This window comes from Lissotriton vulgaris, chromosome 1_1, assembly GCF_964263255.1.
Source record: "Lissotriton vulgaris chromosome 1_1, aLisVul1.2, whole genome shotgun sequence".
Lineage (NCBI taxonomy): Eukaryota > Metazoa > Chordata > Amphibia > Caudata > Salamandridae > Lissotriton > Lissotriton vulgaris.
Genome location: NC_141685.1, coordinates 1,973,723,650 through 1,973,734,344, shown reverse-complemented (window position 1 = coordinate 1,973,734,344; position 10,695 = coordinate 1,973,723,650).

The following is a 10,695-nucleotide window of genomic DNA, read 5'->3' as shown; positions in this document are numbered from 1 at the left end:
TCCCGCTCCGCGGGAGACGCATCGCTGGGCAGGAGAGAGCGCCCATAGCTCCAAGGTTGCTGCGGGGGCCGCGCACGGACTGCCGCCCCTCCCACCCTCACCTGAAATCACTTGCTGTTGGGGGGTTTAAAAACTTCTCGCATCTCCCGCTCCGCGGGAGACGCATCGCTGGGCAGGAGAGAGCGCCCATAGCTCCAAGGTTGCTGCGGGGGCCGCGCACGGACTGCCGCCCCTCCCACCCTCACCTGAAATCACTTGCTGTTGGGGGGTTTAAAGACTTCTCGCATCTCCCGCTCCGCGGGAGACGCATCGCTGGGCAGGAGAGAGCGCCCATAGCTCCAAGGTTGCTGCGGGGGCCGCGCACGGACTGCCGCCCTTCCCACCCTCACCTGAAATCACTTGCTGTTGGGGGGTTTAAAGACTTCTCGCATCTCCCGCTCCGCGGGAGACGCATCGCTGGGCAGGAGAGAGCGCCCATAGCTCCAAGGTTGCTGCGGGGGCCGCGCACGCCTGCCGCCCCTCCCACCCTCACCTGAAATCACTTGCTGTTGGGGGGTTTAAAGACTTCTTGCATCTCCCGCTCCGCGTGAGACGCATCGCTGGGCAGGAGAGAGCACCCATAGCTCCAAGGTTGCTGCGGGGGCCGCTCACGGACTGCCGCCCCTCCCACCCTCACCTGAAATCACTTGCTGTTGGGGGGTTTAAAGACTTCTCGCATCTCCCGCTCCACGGGAGACGCATCGCTGGGCAGGAGAGAGCGCCCATAGCTCCAAGGTTGCTGCGGGGGCCGCGCACGGACTGCCGCCCCTCCCACCCTCACCTGGAATCACTCACCGGGAGCAGATATAATTGACCAGCTCTTCCCGCCACGCGGGACGCGCGCGGGCAGCGCCGGGCTAAGCCCGGGCAAAGGGCGGGCCCTCTGTGGCCCTCAGAGGACCTGAGGAGGACGGGGCGGGCCACCCCACTTGGTCCTAACATAAGAGGTACAGAGACATTATACCCTATACATATCTATGCTCAATTGTCCTGTGTCATAATCGGGCCCTACGTAGCTCTCCCATGATGTCTATTTGGGAAGAGCTTAATGCCGTGTGCGGCACAAACTATGTCCCTGATATATTAACCCCCCCAGAGCGGGGAAGGACACTGACCTCATAAATTGTACCACCCAGGCTGTACCTGTATCCCCTGATTTGATCCTGTTGAACAATGAGGAAACTCCATTAAATGTCGATCTAATGTGTTGTAGCCCCTTATCCTTCCCTGCCAATCCAACTGTTTTAACGCCATATAAAGCAGGGACTACATTAAATAATCCTGTTCCCCCCCTTCAATCGACCCTATTGGCCCAATTCGAGCGATTGTTGAATGCTGCTTTGTTACCCCTGGTCACTAAAATCAAGGAGTTGGGAGACAGGTTGACCAGTGTTGAACAAATAGTAAAAAGGACTTACCCACCTACTGTAAAATCCGCTGTTTCCCCACGTTCCACGCTCTCAACAAACCCTGACAAGCCTATTTCCATTGAACACAGGAAAGCACGTACAATTGATTCTGCCCTGAGCATACCCTTCCCAAGGGGCCGAAATAACATCCCTAAGCCTACCAGTGCCCCTTTTAAAGCCTCTAGATATCCTCAGATAAGAAGGCATCGAATTAATTTACCCCCTGAAGCCGCCCCCTACGTGTCCGTTCTTTCCGTGGTGCCTGAACTTGGTCAGGGCAATCACGAAACAAGCGAGGAACTGCTAAATAAGACCATCTTTTGGCTTAACAACAACAGACCGCTGCCGCCCGCCTTAGATGGCGGAATCTTGAGCGTCAGGAGGGTGGGGTGGTTAGGCAGATTGCCTAAAAACATTTCGGGAGACCTGATATTAATCAGATTTAAACACAGGAACATTGTCCCCTATTTAAGACTTTCTCAACCAAAACCTGGAGATGGCCCTATTTCTACTTGGGACTTGTTTGATTTTTACCCGGGCCCCGGAGTAATGAACAATAACACTTGGTGCAAATTTAGGAAATCCCTAGAAGGATATGGGTGATAACAACTGTCGTTTTTTTAAATGTTGCTTTTAAATGCTGTTTTTAATTGATTCCTTAAACAGTGTGTTCTTACCAATTCCTAAAGTAATTGATGAATTTTAAATTGAAATCCTATGTTTTTCTCTTTCTATTATCTTGTTTTTAAAATACCGTATAATAATGTACGCTTATATGATATTTCTCTGTTGAATATCGAATAAAGCTTATTTTGAACCTTGAACCTTTTGACTAGAGTGGTGGTTTCTGCCTGGCTTTGGCACAAGCCTTAGCCAACCAGAAATCCCAGTTCTAACAAACCCCTATCTGAACAACACAGGAAAGTCCATTGTATCCTTCGTATAACTATTATGGCTACATGGTGGAAAGCAGCTTGGTGATGCAATATGAATCCTTAGAATAAATACTTTATTATCATAGTTTGTATACTGAATGACAAAATGACTGTTAATATGGTCCTGGCTCAAAAAAGTATCATAAGGCATGTGAGTCACACTTCTTACATGAAATAGTGCGTACCATAAAATAGGGGGGCCACCTTATCCAGAAACAATGGCAATAGGATCTGGGAAGGAGTCTTTGTGTTGTTAAAATGAAACGCTCTTTTTGCATGATGCAATGACTACCTCTACCTTTCCCCTGCTACCCAGATTTGTTTATTTACTGAAGTATCTCTGCTGTCTTGAATTTTAACTATGTTTGATCTATGTTGGTTGTAATATATAGTGATATAAATCCATGTAATACTCACGTGTAAATTAATACCGCAATTCGACTTGCTAAAAAAATTATTGGTCGTGAGTGGCCTCTGTTAAAGATGGATGAATGCAGTACAGTGCAATATAATACCTATGCGACGCAGGGGAATGGAACACATTTATATATGAGAATGAAGCTGGAAATTCCTGTGCTCAGCATATTGCAGCTGCCCTGTGCTGAATGAAGCCCATATTAGCAAACTGTTTATCTCCAGGGCCATAGGCTTGAAAATTGAGGAAACAGAGCCAACGACATTTGTTATGGAGGCCCTCTGCAGCCCTTAATATGATACCAAGCACAGAGGTGAGTTCTTATCCGACGGGCAAAAAGGAAATTAAATTGACCATGATGTTTCTAGTTAAGTCAAAAGAAGTGCATTTCGGAAGTGCCACTCATTACCTAAGCCTTAGTCACAACCTGCAATATTATAATAACTTTATACGTGTCTATCTGACCTCAAAAGCAAGGTTTTGACATTCCAAATACAGAAGCTATAGCTTTGCAATGCATTCATTATTATTCATGAAGGGCTTCGACCAGCTTCGAAAAAATAGTTTCCTCTCTTTTTCTTTTTTTTTTTAGAAAGAAAATTATATACCTTCTTCCAAATAAACCACTGCATGCCATTACCCATAAGGATGTTGGCCTATAGCTCACACACTGTTATCATCGATGTATGTTTTTGCTTACTGGTGTCTCAGCAATCACACTAGATCTCATTGATATCAGTCACTATTATGCCGCTTGTCTCAATAAATGTTGGTGCCCACCCTAGTGTAGCATATTTTTAAAGTCATCACCAATATTGCAATAAATTGACACTGATTAAAATACAAATTATTTTTGTTTTGGAACCATTTTACAATTTGTGCTCGGTTACAGGCTGAAAGCGACTGAGATATGAGTGCAGCAATAAGGTGGAATGGCCGGGAAAGGCGTACAACTGGAAAGGGGCGACCATTCGGTCCCCCCGAACGTATGGTGGAGTACCACGATCCCCCCGGGAAGCCATCTTGTGCGGGAGGCGTGTCTCGGCTGGTATGCCCGAAGCGGCGTAGCCGGGGCGTGCCTTTTTCCCGCCCTAGAGTGGGCTGGCCTAGACACCAACGCGGCCGGCCACGCCCTCGGAGGCAGGCGGGGGCGGGTTTACGCCCACCCTGAAGACGGATAAAAGGAGCAGAAGCCAAGAAAGCATCCTCTTGTTCCTGTGCTCTGAAGCTGCACCTCCCCGCTGCACGTGAGCTCGAGACGGAACGAAGAGCCAATTTTGAGCGTTGTAATCCCTCTTTTTGTCTTACAGATATCCCGTCTAAAAATGCCCAAGAAGGTCGGAAAGCGGGTCGGTACCGATGAGATGCTCCGTATGCTCATGAAGGAGATAGCCGATCTGAAGAGAAAGGTTGAGGCCAAGGACGGGGAGGGAGGACCGAAACGGCCTTTACCGGGAACAATTCCCGGTGGAAAGAGCAAGAGGCCTAGAAGGGGAGCACTTGGGGGGGAGACCCCGGTTCCCGAAGCGCCACGAGAGGAGCCAACCCCGGCGCCAAAGGAGGGGAACCCAATCCCTGTAGTGGTCACCCCTGCGAACAGGGAGGATATGCCCCCCGAGTTGGCGGCGCAATTGGCAGCGTGGTTGGGGAACGATAGCGAGGGCGCCACGGCTGACGACGCCCGGGCAGTGATGAGACAACTGCGGGAATCGAGGGAGGTTGCGAAAGCTCCATCTCCTGTTCTCCCGCAGGTCCCAGCGGTTGGAAGTACAGCAGGCCCAAGTTCGGCGACAAGCGTGGGGTCTACTTCAGGTAAGCGGCCATTGCCGATTGCAGGGGGGGACTCCGCACCTTCTCGAAAGGAGAAGATTGCCCAGCACGTCCCACTAGAAGTCAAGGAGTTGATTTGGGCGGACAAATATGTAAACATGTTTTCATTGCTTACCGACCATTACGAGATCGAGCATGTAAAGAGTCAAAAGGAGCTCATGCATCCGAGTGTTTGGCGCGCTAAAATGGCCGCCTTTAAGGTGGATGAGACCATCGGTACTTGGGGCAGAGCGTGGGGAATTTTTACTTCCATCATGGGGGAACGCAGACCTGAGTTGTTGACCGAGTTACCCATCTATCAGTCACGTATTATGGAGTATTCTGTGGCATATGGGGGTAATCAGTGGTTCTGCTATGATAATCTGTTTAGAAAAGCTAAGGAACATAACCCGTTGCTGTCCTGGGACTGTTACGACTCTGTGTCTTGGCAAAAAATGGAGAGTACAGGGATGTTGAAGGTGCCATTAGTAGGGAGTAACGTGGGGGAATCCTCCCGCCAAAACTCTGGGACGCCCTTTCGGACAAGTTCAGGTAACGAGTCCCACACGAAGCCGAGTGGCAACACAGGTAAAAGGGGGATATGTTGGAATTTTAACAGGGGCAAATGTACCAGGCCCCAGGGGTCATGCAAATTCAGACATGAGTGTGGGGGATGCGGGCAGCCATCCCATCCTGAGTCCATGTGCAGAGCCAAAATGGGTGATAACGGTGGTAAAGGAGGCGCCAAACAGGTCTAATATAGTCCGAGGGGCGCCTTTACCGACCCCGATTGATACCATGGCAATGATTCCTTGGCTCAGCGAATACCCAGATTATGCTTCCGCTGGGGTGTTGCGGAACGGGTTTTCATATGGTTTCCGCATCCCAGTGGGGGATTTTCAGGGGGTACCGGACTGTAAGATTCAAATGTCGGTCTTACAGCACACGGCGGTGGTTCAGGTAAAGATTAAGAAAGAGGTGACTCGAGGTCGTGTCGCCGGTCCATTCGATTTTCCGCCAGTTGCTAATTTTGTGTGTTCTCCTCTAGGGGTGGTTCCCAAGAAGGACCCGGGGGAGTTTCGGCTGATACACAATTTGTCAGCCCCACATGGTCTTTCCGTAAATGATGCGATAGATCCGGAAGTATGTTCGGTGCGGTACGCATCTTTCGATGAGGCCGTCGCCATGTTGAATCGCCTGGGGCCCGGGACGCTGATGGCCAAATCGGACATCGAGTCAGCGTTCCGGTTGCTCCCGGTACACCCAGACGATCAGCGTCTCCTTGGTTTCCAGTTTCAGGGTCGCTATTACATGGATAAATGTATGCCAATGGGATGCTCGATTTCATGTGCCTATTTCGAGAAATTCAGTTGTTTTCTGCAATGGGTATTCACGAGGAAGACAGGTTTTCAACATGTTATGCACTATCTCGATGACTTTCTGTTTCTGGGGGCAGCCGGGGATTCTGAGTGTGGACAGGCCTTACATGAATTTTGTGTCCTAATGAATCAATTTGGTGTGCCATTAGCGCCAGGTAAGACTGTCGGTCCCTCGACCTTGATCGAGTTTCTGGGGATCGAGCTCGACTCAGTGGAAGGTTGTTTTCGTTTACCTAAAGAAAAGGTGTTAAAATTCAGGTTATCCCTTGAGACATGTATTCGTTCAACGAAAGTAAACTTGCATCAATTGCAACAGGTGGTGGGTCAGTTGAATTTTGCCCTAAGAGTAATGCCGATGGCGCGCCCCTTTTCCCGCTCGATTGCACAGTCCATGGTCGGCTTGAAGGAAGGGCATCATCGTACGAGACTCTCGGCAGAGGTTCGTCAGGACATGCGCATTTGGATTGCATTCCTGGCGGATTTCAATGGTCGAATTGTCTGGAATAAACCAGCAGTGTCTTCCGAGGAGTTGGGACTATGGACAGACTCGGCGGGGAGTGTGGGTTTTGGCGCCATATTGGGTACACAATGGTCGGCGCAAAAATGGCCGTCATGGTGGCACGAGTGCGGGTTGACGAGTAACATTGCCTTCCTCGAACTGTTCCCTATTCTGGTGGCCTTGAAAACATGGCCAGAAGGGTTTAGGGGTCACTCTGTGGTTTTCTGGTCTGATAACATGACCGTGGTTGAATGTATCAATAGTCAGGCAGCACGTTGCAAATTGATTCTGAGACTACTCAAGGAAATTGTGTTATTGTGCATGCAACTAAATGTACTGTTTAGGGCGCGGCACGTGCCGGGGGTGTTGAACCAAGCGGCTGATGCGCTCTCTCGTTTCCGTATGCAGGCCTTCTGGGGTTTTCTGCCCACAGCGGACCCGGTGGCGGCACCCTTTCCCGAAGCTCTCTGGTCTCTCGGTGCCCCGAACTACAAGACCTCGTGGGAGAGAGTTTAGCACCCAGGACGAGGAAGGCATATGAAGGGGCGTTCCGTTCCTATTGGGCCTTTTTGGGTACTGCCGGGAGGGGGCTTTGGGGTCTGGAAGAGTCTGTAGTGGGATTCCTGCTCTCTTTACGTCACGCAGGCAAGTCAGTGGCTACGGCCCAGAGGCATCGGGCCGCCATTTCCTTCATGGCAAGGGCTCATGGGATCCAGGACCCGACAGCGTCTTTCGTTGTGCAGAAAGCGCTACGTGGGTGGCAACGCCTTGAGGGTCGCAAAGTAGACGATAGGCACCCGATAGGTTTGGATAGGTTGGCCCTGTTATTTTCAGTGCTACCGGTAACATGTTCATCCCAGTACGAAGCAGTGTTGTTCCGAGCCGCATTTGCATTAGCATTCCATGGGGCTATGCGGGTAAGCGAATTAGTGGCAAAGAACAAGCAGGATACGATGGGGGGACTGTGCCGGGAACACATTCAGGTCAGAGGGGAGACAATGACGGTCTCTTTTGTAAAGTCCAAATCCGATCAGGATGCAATCGGGGACTGTGTTGTCATCCAGAAAATCCCCGGGTCGGCCATGTGCCCTGTTGGGTGCGTAGAAGCATATTTAGCGCAGAGGGTGGCAGCATGGGGGGGGACATTGTTAAGACACGCTGACGCCACCCCACTGACGAGGTTTCAGTTTCAGCGGGTGCTTGCGATGTCGATTTCTGCCGCGGGCTTGAACCCTGGCGATTTTGGGACCCATTCCTTTCGGATAGGGGCTGCTACGGAAGCTACAGCCAGGGGTCTGAATGTTGATCAAATAAAACGTGTGGGGCGTTGGTCCTCGAACTGTTATAAGAGGTATGTACGGTTGCACATGTTGTGAAGCTGTAACGATGTACTCACGCTTCTTGTTTTTGTTTTGTTATCAGTTGCGCAAGCCTACGAGGCGGGGCGGACTGTTCAGTCGACCCGACACCGGGGGGCCAGCGGTCAGACACTACCGGCTGTGAAAAAGGAGGTGTGGGTCGTGGGCCACTCATACGTGAGGCGTGCCGCGGACGTATTCAAAGCAGGTGACATGATTCACGTGGCTGGGGAATACGGGTACAGTATGTCCTTCTACGGAAAGGGCGGTCTCTGTATTGACCAGTTTCAAGCATTTTTCGAGGGTTTGTTAGGGCGGACAAGGTCACCGCCGTCTGTAATCATAGTACATCTTGGGGGCAATGATTTGGTGACAACTGGTAGACGACTTCTTCTTGAGGCGATGCTTTCCACGGTAAGTTGGTTGGCAAGAAGAGTTCCAGGGTGCACAATTGCATGGTCCCATATGATCCCACGGAAAGTGTGGCGGGGGGCTATTTCTGTTTCAGCGCTGAATCATTCAGTAAGGAAAATTAATAATAAAATGAGTAGATTGTTTCGTTCAAGTACACTACATTCTGTTTCGCATGGTTGTATTAAAGGGGACAGTATGTATTTGGGGGACGGTGTTCATTTGTCCCGGGTGGGGAACGAGTTACTCATAGGAGACTTCTTAGCCTGGTTGAAGGGTTTGCAGCATGACCTTTAGGTAGGAGTGTTTTGTGGGGGGTCCGGATAGCCGGTCAACTATCCGGCCTGTGGCGGTAAGGTCATGATCGGTGAGCAGTAATTGGAAGATCCCTATGAGGGGGCGTCACCCATTACGGATGGGAGCGCGTGGGGGAGGTGGCCAATTGGCCCCTCAACGGGGAGGCGGTCCTGTCTAAGGAGAGGCCGCCGGAAGGAAAGGAAAGGTGGTCAAGGCCCCTTCCTGGATAGGAGGGGCTACGGCCCCTCCTGGAGAATTTCCCGGGGCCAGGACATCTGCGACGGCAGATGGGTAAGTTGTGTGGGGTGCGGGAGGGGGTTTACGCTACCTTTTAGACACCTCACACGAGTCCTCGAACGACCGTTAAATGGCGTCGAGTCTATTGGGGCCCCCGTCAAGTACAAAGGGAAATTGGTAGATGCACTTGAGGTACGCCTCGGTGCGGTCGCTCCTCTCACAAGTGAGGGGGGTATGTCTGGGTTAGGGATCTGACACCGGTTACGACCTTGCCGTTGGCCCTTAACGTTAGGATGTACAATTTCAAGTCAAATGTTTTGTAGGATGTTAGTTCGGCTAGGAGAACCTCTGTATTAGAGATCTGTTAAGGTTAGCCAAACATCGTAATATGGAAATGAAATTGTACATAATATGAAACTGTTATTTTAATGTTTTAATTTTGTTTCATATTTTAATAAATACGGCCGGGAAGGGTTTACTCCCTTCCCGCCTTCCAAAAATTCAAGAACTGTTTCCGGTTTCCCAATTCTTGGGGATTGTGTTGAGAGGGGGTGGCGGGTATCTCGGCCATATGGAAAGGGGCGACCATTCGGTCCCCCCGAACGTATGGTGGAGTACCACGATCCCCCCGGGAAGCCATCTTGTGCGGGAGGCGTGTCTCGGCTGGTATGCCCGAAGCGGCGTAGCCGGGGCGCGCCTTTTTCCCGCCCTAGAGTGGGCTGGCCTAGACACCAACGCGGCCGGCCACGCCCTCGGAGGCAGGCGGGGGCGGGTTTACGCCCACCCTGAAGACGGATAAAAGGAGCAGAAGCCAAGAAAGCATCCTCTTGTTCCTGTGCTCTGAAGCTGCACCTCCCCGCTGCACGTGAGCTCGAGACGGAACGAAGAGCCAATTTTGACCCACCCACCAGCCCCTGAGGACAGCTAGTTGTGTTGAGTAAAGATTTGATCTGGTAACACTGTTTCTTGCAGGTTGTAATGATCGTCGTGAAATTTGGAATATGCAATAAAGATTGGTTATTTTCAGTTTGTTTTGCAAATAAAGTAATGTTGCACTAATGTCGATCAGTATTCATGCTCGTAATAAGTCATGTTCGTTTTATTGTTTAGTAAATTAGATAGAATTGTCGTATTTATTTTGGTCGGGCGGTAAGGTCATGATCGGTGAGCAGTAATTGGAAGATCCCTATGAGGGGGCGTCACCCATTACGGATGGGAGCGCGTGGGGGAGGTGGCCAATTGGCCCCTCAACGGGGAGGCGGTCCTGTCTAAGGAGAGGCCGCCGGAAGGAAAGGAAAGGTGGTCAAGGCCCCTTCCTGGATAGGAGGGGCTACGGCCCCTCCTGGAGAATTTCCCGGGGCCAGGACATCTGCGACGGCAGATGGGTAAGTTGTGTGGGGTGCGGGAGGGGGTTTACGCTACCTTTTAGACACCTCACACGAGTCCTCGAACGACCGTTAAATGGCGTCGAGTCTATTGGGGCCCCCGTCAAGTACAAAGGGAAATTGGTAGATGCACTTGAGGTACGCCTCGGTGCGGTCGCTCCTCTCACAAGTGAGGGGGGTATGTCTGGGTTAGGGATCTGACACCGGTTACGACCTTGCCGTTGGCCCTTAACGTTAGGATGTACAATTTCAAGTCAAATGTTTTGTAGGATGTTAGTTCGGCTAGGAGAACCTCTGTATTAGAGATCTGTTAAGGTTAGCCAAACATCGTAATATGGAAATGAAATTGTACATAATATGAAACTGTTATTTTAATGTTTTAATTTTGTTTCATATTTTAATAAATACGGCCGGGAAGGGTTTACTCCCTTCCCGCCTTCCAAAAATTCAAGAACTGTTTCCGGTTTCCCAATTCTTGGGGATTGTGTTGAGAGGGGGTGGCGGGTATCTCGGCCATATGTC